This window comes from Canis lupus, chromosome 22, assembly GCF_003254725.2.
Source record: "Canis lupus dingo isolate Sandy chromosome 22, ASM325472v2, whole genome shotgun sequence".
NCBI classification, from domain to species: domain Eukaryota; kingdom Metazoa; phylum Chordata; class Mammalia; order Carnivora; family Canidae; genus Canis; species Canis lupus.
Genome location: NC_064264.1, coordinates 59,834,055 through 59,847,881, shown reverse-complemented (window position 1 = coordinate 59,847,881; position 13,827 = coordinate 59,834,055). Strand labels below are relative to the sequence as shown.

Genomic DNA, 13,827 nt, shown 5'->3' with positions numbered 1-13,827 from the left:
GTTCCTAAGGCTGGCAGCATCAAGTGCGAATAATGATACTGTAGATGCGCCCACGGGAAACAGAAGCAAATATCAAGCACCCAGGTGAGGCAGTGCCTTGCTCTGCAGACTCTTCATCTTGTAGGAAATGGCTCTCCCACCAGACTCTGCCTCTGCTCTGCTTGAAGTGCACTTCGGGGTTCCAAGTCCTGTTCTACTGTCCACAATTGCTTCCAACTACTGGTTTTTAATGTGGTTGTTGAATTAATGCATCATTCTGCCCAGTGCTAGACTCAGCCAGTGGGGACCAGCTTTTGGTGCCAGATAGCTCTGTGCACGTTGGGACGTCAGCATCTCCTTAGAGGGAGGAGAGGCCTGGCTCTGTCCCACACCTGCCATCTGAGGCACAATGCTAGCAGCAGTGCAGACTTCATGCTAACCAGTGAACAAACATTTCCTGCAACGTTCCAGTGATGCTTGGGAGCCAGAGGGCATCTTAGATCTTGACTTTTTTCTTACTTTGTGTGTGGTTAAAGAGGACTATTGAAATAGCATAAGGATGGAACCCACCAAATATGGTCTAAACATTGCACAGAAATCTAAGAAAGAGCCCACCAAGAAGTCAAACTGAGCAAGGCTGGAACCAGCTTTTAGTGGACCGAAATCAGATCAATCATCTTAAAATCCATGAGATATCCCACTGGGTACACAAGCTGGGGGCATCACGATGTCAGATTTCAAGTTGTACTACAAAGCTGTGAGCATCAAGATAATGTGGTACTGGCACAAAAACAGACATATAGGTCAATGGAACAGAATAGAGAACCCAGGAATGGGCCCTCAACTCTATGGTCAACTAATATCTGACAAAGCAGGAAAGACTACCCACTGGAAAATGACAGTCTCTTCAATAAATGGTGCTGGGGAAATTGGACATCCATGTGCAGAAGAATGAAACTAGACCACTCTCTTACACCATCCACAAAGATTAACTCAAAATGGATTAAAGATCTAAACGTGAGACAGGAATCCATCAAAATCCTAGAGGAGAACACAGGCAACAGCCTTTTTGAACTTGGCCACAGCAACTTCTTGCAAGATACATCTATGAAGGCAAGAGAAACAAAAGCAAAAATGAACTATTGGGACTTCATCAAGATAAGAAGCTTCTGCACAGCAAAAGAAACAGTCAACAAAACGAAAAGACAACCTACAGAATGGGAGAAGATATTTGCAAATAACATGTCAGATAAAGGGCTAGTATCCAAGATCTATAAAGAACTTATTAAACTCAACAGCAAAGAAACAAACAATCCAATCATGAAATGGGCAAAAGACATGAAGAGAAATTTCATGTGGCCAACAAGCACATGAGAAAATGCTCCGCATCACTTGCCATCAGGGAAATACAAATCAAAACCACAATGAGATCCCACCTCACACTAGTGAGAATGGGGAAAATTAACAAGACAGGAAACCACAAATGTTGGAGAGGATGTGGAGAAAGGGGAACCCTCCTGCACTGTTGGTGGGAATGTGAACTGGTGCAGCCACTCTGGAAAACTGTGTGGAGGTTCCTCAAAGAGTTAAAAATAGGTCTGCCCTACGACCCAGCAATTGCACTGCTGGAGATTTACCCCAAAGATTCAGATGCAGTGAAACGCCGGGACACCTGCACCCCGATGTTTACAGCAGTGATGTCCACAATAGCCAAACTGTGGAAGAGCCTCTGTGTCCATCGAAAGATGATTGGATAAAGAAGCTGTGGTCTATGTATACAATGGAATATTCCTCAGCCATTAGAAACGACGAATACCCACCATTTGCTTCAACATGGATAGAACTGGAGGATATTATGCTGAGTGAAATAAGTCATTTGGAGAAGGACAAACAGACAAACATATGGTCTCATTCATTTGGGGAATATAAGAAATAATGAAAGGGAATAAAGGGAAAAGGAAAGAAAATGAGTGGGAAATATCAGTGAGGGAGACAGAACATGAGAGACACCTAACTCTGGGAAACAAACAAGGGGTAGTGGAAGGGAATGTGGGCCGAGGGGGTTGGGTGACTGGGTGACGGACACTGAGGAGGACACTTGATGGGATGAGACCTGGGTGTTATGCTAAATGTTGGCAAATTGAACTCCAATAAAAAAATATACAAAAAAAATCCATGAGATACCATTTTCCCCTCCTGCTCTTAGACAATGATTATTCCATAAAACTGAAGAAAATGTTTCTCACAAACAGCATAAAAGACAAAGAGGTTCTTCTTGGAAACGCTGCTCAATAATAAGATAATAAAGCATTTAAATGCTGGTGTCATCTAAGGCTGATAATAACATATCTCAGGTTTCTCTTATTTTATTTTTTACAGGCCACATAAATTAAATTAAACCAGCTCTTTGCTCAACAGCTTGAGATGCGTGTTAATAGTAACTCTGGCTCTCCTTCAGTGACATGACCAGCTACAGGGCGAATGGGTGGAGGGCTCTCCTCAAGGAGTGGGTGTGCACAGCTGGGAGGAGGCCGAGGAGAGGTGGAAGGAGCCTGGTGTGTTTGTCTGGAGAAACCTTAGGGATGCTGGCGACACCTAACCAGTGAATGGCGAATGAGCCTGGAGTAGAGTCCGTGTGACCGGGGGCATCTCAGGCCAGGTGGGCAGGGCATTGCAGCCAAGATCTCACAGCCCTCAGGGTGCCTCTGTGTCCAATGTCAACATCAACTAGACAGCATTTATGTGTAGCCTGGCCAAGACTTCAAGTCAACAAACTGTTTAAAAACATCCTCACTTCTCATTGGTAAATGCTGCATCTACTAATATATATTGAGAAAATTAGTGTTTTCATGCAATGTTTTCTGGTACATTACCTAAACTCAATGCACAACTCACACTTGGCGTTTCATTGCTAGCTAGCACGGATTGCAATGTTTCACCACCAACTATGGGCGTTGTAGCAATAATTTGACAGGCGATAAAAAGGGAATAAGCTCTTTGGTGCAATTTTTATAGTCTATTCTCCACGGTCTCAGCCATTGGAGTGGAAGAAATGAAGACATACAATTTAACCAGTATGTTTACATGCATCCAACAGATATTTTTCTTTGGAAATTAATTGAATTACACCTATAAAATATTTATATTGTATACGTATCAGCCCTGAGATGGTTTTGAACAATTAGGGAACAGGTTTTCATTAGTAATACAAGATGACTACCACAGCTGAGCAGCATTGAACCCTAGCCTATAAACAGAACGTTCTTAATAATTTTTGCGAATGTACACTTTTGTGGCACTCATAGAAAGCATCACTTCACCGAAGGATGGTAACTGTAAAACTTCAAATTCTAAATGTAAGGTGGTCTTGTATCAACATCATATACTGCCATGGTAGTACCTACATACAGCAGTAGACGAAGCACGGAGTTGGTGGGGTGGAGAATGGCCTCAGTTTCTTCCTTAGTTTTTGCTGTTATAAACTGTGCTATGATGTGCCAGTCCCTAGACTCTGTGAACCTCAGTTTTTCCATCTGTCTCTGATATGTTGGGGTAGAGAGGAGGAAAGGAAGTGGGTAGAGAAGCCTCACAAAAAGTAACACCTGTAAGTGAATTTGACTTAGGTGGACGCAAGCAGTGGTGTGCTGGTAAGTGCAGAGCAACAGGCTCTTAGAAGAAAAAAAGAAAAGAAAAGAGAAGAAAAGAAAAGAGAAGAAAAGAAAAGAAAGAAAGAAAGAAAGAAAGAAAGAAAGAAAGAAAGAAAGAAAGGAAGGAAAGGAAAGGAAAAAGAAAGAAAAGAAAAGGAAAGGAAAGGAAAGGAAAGGAAAGAAAAGAAAAGAAAAGAAAGAAAAGAAAAGAAAAGAAGAGAAAAAAGAAAAGAAAAGAAAAGAAAAAAGGAGAGAGAGAGAGAAGAAAGAGAAAGGAGGGAGGGAGGAAGAGAGGGAGGGAGGAAGGGAGGGAGGGAGTGAGGGAGGGAAGAAAGAGGAGAGAAGGCAGCCCCGGTGGCTCAGCAGTTTGGTGCTGCCTTCAGCCCAGGGCGTGATACTGGAGACCCGGGATCGAGTCCCACGTTGGGCTCCCTGCATGGAGCCTGCTTCTCCCTCTGCCTATATGTCTCTGCCTCTCTTTCTCTCTGCGTCTCTCATGAATAAATAGATAAAATCTTAAAAAAAAAAAAAAGGAAAGAAGAGAGAAACATGCTGATTTGTAGGGTTTGCCAATTTCTCCAGTGTAAATAGTCCCACAAGGTCTTATTTCAAGCATCAGCCTGACGTGGTTGACCATGCCGCTGGGAAAGGCAGGAATGGTGTGTCTGTGGCACTAGGGGAAGCCGCTCGGTGCCCCATGACCCGTGTGAGCTCTTGGGAACTGCTGTAGCACCAATGACATTACCACAGTTCATGCAGTTGGTGCTGCTTTTCATGTTCCAGTTAAAGCAGGAACATTAATTGCACACAATAGTATGGTTAACATTTATGTTCTACAGTATTTCTAGAAATAACATCTAGCATATTTATAGCTGTTTAGTATAATCATCACTTTGGCATTCAAATCTCCAAGCACTAAACTTACTCTCAACAGCACTGAAAATTTTTGTGTCCCTTAGACATTTTTGTGAAGAGTAAAAATTTTGTTTTTATTGTAGTGGGCCTATGGGTGTGCTGTTCCTTGGATATCATCTCTGGAAGTCAAGGACCTCCTGGACCAGAGACCACCGAATTCCCATCCACCATGGACACCTGCTGGTTAAGTTATGCGAGTGGTATGCATGAATAGGAACACACAACATGTGGAATTGGGCAGGTGCTACTGTCTCAGTAAACATGCAGGGTACAGTTGTGGCCAGGGGTGCAGGTTGTGCGTGCCTGCTGCCGTGGTTCTTCACTCCACCAGACACATCCACCATGACTGCACTGAGACCGACTCAGTTTCAGGCTCCGGGTGCGCCTCCCCTGACAGCACTGGGACTAGCAGCATCTCCCACCCGCTGTATCTCACGACACTCAATCCTGCCAGGACTGCTGTGTCCCCCGGGCTGGCAACACCAGCAGCTGACACACAGTAGAGAGTTAATAGATGTTATGGGACTGTATGTATATATGCACACAAGTGCTGAATTTATACTAACGTTTAACTGGCAGATCCAGCCTGAGACCCGAAGCACCATGTCAGTAAGGCAGAGGCTGTTTGCTGAGTCATCTGCTGAGTCAGAATGTGAAGATAAGTATCGTCATTGAGTGCGCCTCTGAAGGCCCTACTGTGGGCACACATTTCTGCAGGGACCGCATGTAGCATGGAGGCCTCGCGCTCCAGGGAGGCGGACAGCCCTGAATAAAGCAACACTCAGGTCTGTGTGCAGCACATGGAAAGGTGACAGGCACTCCAGAGAACCATCTCTTGGCCATTTATTTATTCATTCACCCAACAAATGGTTGTTAAATCCCCCACATGCCAGGGGAGGGGGACAGTGGCAACATTAGGCAGTTCCTGCTCCTGGGGGGCTCAGACTAGTGTCCACAGGGCACAGGAAGACAGTCACAGCCCCGGGAGAGATGGAGGTCAGGGCCGAGTGCCTTCCCTGGGGAGGAGCCTGGGGATGAGGAGGCCCGCTTGGAGCCATGTGGACACCAGATGTGTAGACTGGGTCTTGAAAGGGGCCAGGGCTGAGAAAGGGTGCTGCATCCTGGAACAGCATGCATCGCCTGGGAACAGAGTGTGCTCCCACCAAGAAGGACCTCCCAGGTGGAGACCACCCAGGGTGAGCAGGCTGTGTGCTGGCCCCACTGCTGCCAGCATATAGCGTGGGAAACAGCTCCCAGGTGTCTCCAGGGAAAGGGAGGAAGTGAGAGGGGCAGCTTGTCTACCAGGTTGTCCTGGGTGCAACCTTGGTTAACATCTATTGAGCACCTGTGATGCTCTTGTATTCCGGGTACTGCTGTAGGCCCTGGGAATACCACCCTGGTTGAAGTACAGACTCCTGGACACATGGGCTGGAGCTACATGAGCTCCCCCATCAGGCAGAAGGTGTGCCAGCCGGGCAGCTCCCTACTCTACCTTGACGCTGCCCATTGAGCCCCGACTGTGCGACTCTGGCATCTGATGGGGCCAATGAATCTCTACTCCTCTTGGGTGTGAATGCAGGGTTGGTTGATACAGCTCCTCTGGCAGATATGGGGCAGGAGTAACCCCTGGAAACCTGAGTGTGGGTCTGGGCTCACCCTAGCCCACCCTGCTTAGTGGCAGGCTTGTCAACTCTCTTCCTCACCAGGACTGTCTCTCACGCCCCAAATACACCTGCTGGCCTCCACCCTCTAACTCATATCACACAGCAGGCAAAAAGGTTCTTTAAAAAATGCAAATTTGATTTCCTTTGTCTCTTACCTTAAGAGTGCTAAGATTTCCAATCATCCCTTCTGGTGGCAGGGAAGCCCAGTCAATGCCCCCAGCATGCCCTGTGGTCTGCCACATGACCCTCTCATCTCCTGGCACCCCGCACTGGCTTCCTGATGCCCCAACCCCAGGCACCTGCAGCAGGAGATGCCCCCTCCCTCCCCTCTGTTGCCTTGCAGCTGCTTCTCCTTCAGGCCAGCTCGAGGGTCATCCTTCAGGGACTGCCCGGCACACTCAGGCAGCGTTTGGAGTGCAGTTAGTTGTGTGTCACTATCTGTGCACATATTGTGATGTGTGAAGTGTAGATGCTGTGAGGATGGGAAAGGTCCCCCTCCTTTGTCGCTGCCTCACTAATGCCCACCACAGTCAGTGCCGAGAGCTGTGCATGGGAACTGAATTCTGAGTGAGTGGAATGTATGAATGGCAGGGACTGATAATGAAGCATCAGCCAGAAAGCCCTGGCTTCAGGGATGAGCTCAGCCACACGCTTTTGGACATCTCTGCGACCTCGTGTGGTTGGCGTCGGGTGTGAGCAGACACTGGCTCATCGGAGCGTCTTATTTTAGCTCCAGCCAGCGGAGCAGGCTTGGAGCTATGCCCACAGCAACCAACGTCACTACCTACAGGCAGGGCTGCTGCGGATCTAGCCATGCGGACAGCCCTGAGACAGGCTTCTGTGCAGCTACCTGCATGAATAGCCCGGCCCCAGACCTCTTTACGAAGGTCTAGATGACCCCATAGGCCATAGCATGACTCTGAGGCCACTGGAATGGAGGGTGGGATGGGAGGGCTAAGCCGGGGCAAAGATCTGACCTTCTGACCACCTGGAGTGGGGGGTGCAGGAGCCAGGTTCTAAGTCTGTTTACCATGAGAGGAAGAGTCAAGGCTAAAAGGCCAGCTGTATTTGAGGCTATCTATGGGCACCCGTGACTCCTGTCCTGCTGTCCCTATTCTGGGTAGAGGCCTAGGCCACAGTCCTCAGGGTACTGGGAACTCGTGACCAAAGCAAGTTCTTGGGTTCCAATGGAGGGAATGCATTCACACATCAGGGCAGGAAGTGACATGTCCCTGAAGACCCAGAGGAACTGCAACCCGTGTTTACAAGTCTGTCCTGCTGTGCTGTTTGTGACACAGGCCATGGCTTCCTTTGGCACCAGAACCAAACCCAAGAACCAAAAACACTCACTCAAATCCTGCTGAATAAAGAGCAGAGACAGAGGCTACCCCCTGCCCAGGGTCTGCTCTGGGACCTGATGATCCACATCAGAGAATGTTCCAGTAGCTTGGAGATGCCTGGAGCAGTTCCTCATTGGTAAACTCAGAGTGGGATTAGACTCAGGCTTTCTAGGAGTGCCCTGGAGTCCTGGGGGCCTGTGATCGCACGTGGGGCGGCGAAGCAGGGGCCAGCCTCCACTCATACTCTGAGCAGGTTTATCTGTTTCGCTAGCATATAAGTGTCCAGCAGACTTGGCTGGAACAAAGACACCACCCCACAAAGAGGCCGCAGGATTTCCAGGGCTCCTTCCATCCACAGCTTCTATGACCCACCCCCTCTCCCTGGGCAAGGCTTTCTGCTCTGTTCCCCCAGAGAGTGGCTGGGGCCATGTCCTACCAGTGAGGCCTGTTCTGAGGCAGTGGCCGGGACCCAGGACAAGCCTGGCCAGGGCTGCCTGGGTTCTCAGGACCTGGCTGAACCCCAGGGATCCCAGTGCCTCTCTGCTGTAGGTACTGGATGCCAGTCTGTTCACTCAAGACTGAGTCCACATGGCCTCTGTGAAAGGAGAAAGTGGGCCTTACCTGACAAGGGAGACCAATTCAAGCTCTAGTCAGGCTAACGGATGCCCCCCACCCCATGTTCCTTCAATAGAAGGCTCTGGATGGCTTCCTGGGGTCTCCATTTGATTGTGCATTTCAGGCTCTGTCACAGAAGACAACGGAACACCCTTTCATGTGTAAATGACCTTGGACAATAAGAAATGCTCTGTGTGCCTCCCTCTCTCTGCACCTGCTGCACCATCCCATTCTCCCTTGTTCCCTGGAGGTTCTCATCAGAGTTCATGTGGGACTGTGTCCTACAGACGTTGCAAACACCAGCCACGCAGTCCAAATGTGTCTCCAAATGAAAAAGCAGACACCGAGGAGAAGGTGATAGCTTAAAAATACCAGAAGCTAGAGAGACGTAAGTAGGAGGTATTTATCATGTCTTTCTGTGCCCAAAAGTTCTGAGGGTCCCAGGACTGGTCCACAGGAGCCTCACAGTAAACTGGCACTGGTGTCCCCTAAACACATGAAGGGGGTGGGGGGGAGGCACTGCCAGGACCACACACTGGTCCCTGTAGCCAGGACGGACAAAGGAGCAGACCTCAGTCAGGAGCACAGGGGCTCCCATCCCCACCTGCCTGTGCATCTGCTGCTTCTCCTTGGCCAGTTACTGAACTTCTCTGAGCTTTGGGTGCTCATCCTCAGTGACAGGGCATGTGAGGACTAGCTCTGAATGCCAGCAGGGGCTGATCCAAGGGTGGCTCCCCCACCTTCTCCCTGTAACTTGCCTTGTGAGCTGGTTGGCCACTGGTAAGAGGGAAAACCAGAGGGCAAAGCTCAGAGCAGAATCTAGAGTCAGACTGAGGTGATTTCCGCAGAACCGCTGCATTTCCCCCTGTTGTTCCGAGGCAGCAATGGGAAGACATAGGACTCAGGTACCATGGCTTTTTTTTTTTTTTTTTTTCAGGTAAGAAGAGGTAAAAAGGAAGGCAAAATCAACGTGCTTTTTGGTTCCGTATACATTCCAAACAGCCCTAAGCTGAGAGTGATGAATGAAGACCATTCAGGTGGAATTTCAGTTAGACACACAGGTACAGAACATAGCTCTGAGGAGCAAAGTGCCTGAGAGGCACAGGGCTCCTTGATACCAGGTAAAGGGGGAAATACCTCTATGGGCCAGTGCAAATGCATTCTTACTTTTTTCCTATGTGATCTTTAACCATTTCTCACAATTATTGCAAAGTCCACACAGATAATTAGGGGATAGGAAATAATTAGATACTAAAAATCAGTCACGGTTTTCAGCTAATTGCAAAAAGACAACCATCCTTGGTCCTGAATTATTCACACTAGTCAACTGCTGAACGCCAGAAAATGCTGTAAAGTGCCAGAAACTCAGCTGAGCCATCACACTTCCACAGTGTGTCCATCTAAACAGTATCCTTGATTCTTCCTTTAAACTTTAAACAAATCTTATCAGTGACACATACTCTGAGTCTAACTACTCAGCCTGGCTTATGACCAACACCGCTGAGCCCAGCACCCCCTCCCCAGTCCCCAGGGGCCCTCTGGGGACGTTTTAGCTCTGGCCCTCCTATTCATCCTCCCATTTCTGAATATTATGCTTATACCCCTATGTTTTGATGTCTGAGCTCCGGCTTCACATTCTGACTTCCTGTGATGGGAAGTGAAGGCCGGGCTTTCAGATCTGCCCTCTGTGGTGCCCCTCCCCGTCCCGTGCACCCACTGCCACGTGTCACACTTAGCGGGTCCATATTCCAGGGGGGAAATGACATTTCCTGACAATGTAAAGCTTTGCTAGCAGCAGAGCCAGAGGCTACGTGTCCTCCTACAGGACTTTCGTCCTTCCTGCACGTCACTGATTTGCCTGGTCACGGTGGTGATATTTCATGCACCCATCACTAACTCATGCCTCCACTCTGTAGGAATCGTGAGCGTCCTCTCAGGGCTCTCCCAGCCCACCCTGGGTGCTCCCTGTCGCCCTGGGGGCCCCTTCTGCCTCTTGCCTCTTGAGAACCCAGTTTCCTGAATCTGTGTCTTTGTCTGTCTTGGCTTTTGCTCTCATTTTGGTGGCAGATGTCTCCCAGCAGCCCATAAAAATAGTGGGTGGGAGATACTTTTATTGAGCAATTATGTGTCTGAAAATATAGTCTGGCTTGAGAGTTTGTTTGAGCTAAAATTCTAGGGAGGGAATTATTTTTCCCATAAAATTTTATCTCCTACTTTCAAATGTTCCTGTTGAGAAGCACTCTGATTGTGATCCCTTTACTTATTTGTTTTTAAATCTAGGTGTTTATAGAGTCTTTTCTCTTGGGTGCACCAGTTTCTCCAGAAAAGAACCCTCTAACTTGCTTGAGGTCAAAACTACTCCCTGTCCTCGATCCAAAAGACCAGAGGGAAAAGGGGCTAGGGACTCTGATGGCCGCGTAGACCATCCCTGAGTCCTCCAGGGCCCGTCCCCCCACCACACGCTGGCCCTCAGGCTCCTTTCTGCAGCCACACATCCAGCCCTCTCACTACTGTATCATTCACCCCTCACACACCAGCTTTCTGGCTCCTAAACTTCTGTCCCTATTGCCTTTTCCTCATTCTCCTGCCCTTGTGGGTGTGTGTCCTTTAAAACAGTATAGCTTGGCTGTCATTTTACAGAGGCTTTAGGAGAGGGCAGTGGGTAAGTATGTGAGTTCCAGTCCCTGTGTAATCAGGGGCTTCTCCCGTGGCAGACAACTTGAGTCATGCAGAGTAGCCATCCCACAGCCTCATCCCTGACATAAACACAGACAGAGAGGAAGGAGCACCCTGATGCTCTGGGACAGTGGTGCCCCTCAGTCGAGCACTGGTTGGAGGCCCTGCACCAGGCAGCCCTGTGTCTACTCCCACGTTCCACGGACAGCGTGCTAGCAAGGTGCCTTCTACTCTCCAGGCCTAAGGATCTGGGTCGTCTGGGGTTTTGCAGAGTGTCCCACCAGGACGTTCCTTCTTCATGCACCTGTGAGCATCTGGTCAGGAGGCATGGCTCTGCCTGTTGCCCGCAGCTCCCACTGTGCATCCTAATGAAGGGACCCGGTGAAGGGCATCCATAAGCCATACAAGTCTCTACTTCCCTTGGCTTTTTTCAGATTCCTTCATTCAACAGAGATATATTTAGCACCTGCCACAGGGCAGGTCCTAGGCCGGGCCGTGGGAATCTGGAGCTGACACACGAGTCCCGTCTCCAAGCGCCCAGTCGGTGGGAACTTGATGGGGGGATGTGGGGTGGTGAAGGAGGGGCTCGGGGGGCAGGGACATTCCGGCTCCAGGACACCCTGTAGTCCTGACTCCTTTCCTTACTGAAGTCAGAATGAATCAGCGTTGGTCCCGGTAGGGAACTCCTAGCTCTGCCACCCCTGCCCAGTCACGAGGGGCTGAGCTCAGAGCCCAGAAGAATAAGCCAGGAGACAGAACCGTGGCCCCCAGGATGGCTGCAGACACTGAGCACCAAGCCCATGCAGGGCAGCCCGGGGCTGGCAGGGCCAGCATGACACAGACAGGGCTTTGGGCCCCAGAAGGGACATCGAAGTGTGCTGGAACATGGCCTAACCCACCAAGCAGACGTGACAGGGGTTCAGGTACTCAAAGCCACTCCAAGAACTGGATTCAGAGTCAAGCAAGGGTGGTGGACGTGGGAACCAACGGTAGAGAAGTAAGATGACAGGAATGCCCGGGGAGGCTGGCTGCACTGAGGCTGGGTGAGCAGGGGTAGGGGGTGGGGGCCACGGCTCACAGCCGAGGGGAGGGCATTCAGCATCCAGGCAGGCCAAGCTGTGCCTGCACCTGCTCTGCAGTGTGAAGCTGGGTGCTCTATAGGCCAGGTATGATTTGAAGGACAAGAGGGCTCATCTATGCAGCTGTGGCTTCTTTAAAGTCCCAGCTCAGGGCATGGGGATGGGGCTTCACTGGCAAAAGGGGTACCAAGCTGTGGGGCCATCAGGTTTCCTTGTTATCCAGACATGTTAGCAGAAGCTCCTTGGCACCCCACATACGTGCTGGCATGCATGCAGAGTGTCCTGGGACATGGGGCACATGCTAGGGCTGTGGGGTGAGGGACGTGGAAAACAAGCCTCAGCTGGAGTCCAGGATGGAATGTGTGCATTGACAGGTGGTCCCAGCAAAGCAACAAGACGCTTTTGGGAAAAAAGTATTTCATAAGCCAATGTGTACAGATTTAACAAAATAATGGTTGTCAATGATCACAAAAGTTAAGGACAGGAGGCTCTTCCTTGAGGTGCCCTGAGCCTCTGAAGACTTGCTTTAATGGAGTGAATGTCTTTCTATTTAAAACTTCAAGGTTTAATGACCCAAAGAATAGAAATTGATGAGGAAAGACATGCCACCCTTAATTTTAAAATATATTTGTCATCGCAATCATTAATCTTTCTAAAATTTTCTCCCTTAGGGAGGAAAAGCAGAATTGAAAAAAACAGCCATTTCTCATCTTGGCCTTCAACACTCATGCACTCATTCATGTGCTAATTGGCTTTGCAGCAGCCTTGCTAGGGGGAGGGCTGGGGGCAGCGGCCCTCTCCCTGAGGACCCCAGTTCAGGCTGGGTGTGCAGGAAGCCTCAGCGTGCCACTAATACAGCGGGAGCAGGAGTGTGAGTGCAGAGCGGTGTCGGGGCGAGTGTGTCCTGAACCTCTGCTCCACCGGCCCCCTCACTTCACAGAGAACCCCCAGGGCCTGCTGGCTCCCTCCATGGCTGGGCCCCCTCTGCCCTGCCCAGCAAGCCTGGGGTGACCCACACTCCAGGGGCCCCAACCTCCTGTGTGTTCCCCTGCCCTGCTGGACCCCCGCTGGCTCCTTCCATCACATCAGCCCTTCAGTGCTTTTCTGTCTCATGGGGTCCAGAAGCCCACCTTCTCTGCCCAGGACTAGTTCAGGCCCTGCCAGAGCCACTCCCGTGAGGCCTAGCCTTGCCCCAGGCCAGCTCTTCGAGCTGACCTCCCTGGGCTCAGCTCACTCTATATTTCCTCTGGCCAATCCAGAACCATCTGGATGGCCAGGCTAATTCCCACATCCCCATGCCTGCTTTCAGCTTGTCCTGGGCAAAGCCGGCAATTGAGTAGATGAAAAGAAGGAGCACCCTTGTCACCGACAGATGGAAGAGGGGGTCTTCCATTCTCTTGAGGGCACCTGCAGAGAGCCCCCTCTGCACAGTCCTTGTGGTGGGTGAGTCTTAGGGCCACTGCAGGGAGGGGAAGACATGAGGTCCCCTCATGGGCTTGTATCCTGGGGGACAAAGACTGCAGGCAAACGTGCCGACTAAGTAATCACAAAGAATCACAGATGCTGGGAAAGTACCAGGCCTTGGAGCCTACAGGTCTGGGTTCAAATGCCAACTATGCCACTTACCTCCTCAGTGTCACGGGGTGGTGTCACCTCCTGACACCTGCATTTTCTCACCTGAAAAGAGAAAACAAAATGCTCAGTTCACCCAGTGTTATAAGGATCAAGGGAAAAATGTAGCTAAAACCCATGGTTACTTAGTGCAGAGCCGTAACAGCCAAACATGACCAAATGTTGTTACTAACAGCAAGATGGGGTCTAAGTTTTGTTAGCTGACAGCCGTGGCAGCTTCCAACAGCTATCATTAACACTCCATGTGGATCTGTCCGCGTTGCCTCCTAATTTAAAAAAG

General features: G+C 49.8%; 1 long non-coding RNA gene across 1 annotated transcript in view; it reads right to left on the bottom strand.

Annotated features, from left to right (window-relative positions):
* The window catches only part of LOC112655915 (uncharacterized), a 592,361-nt gene that overhangs the window by 228,948 nt on the left and 349,586 nt on the right, over positions 1-13,827 (bottom strand). The window contains exon 4 of the long non-coding RNA XR_007405030.1: positions 13,542-13,592. This is a non-coding gene — a long non-coding RNA (uncharacterized LOC112655915). The remainder of the gene's footprint in view (positions 1-13,541; positions 13,593-13,827) is intronic.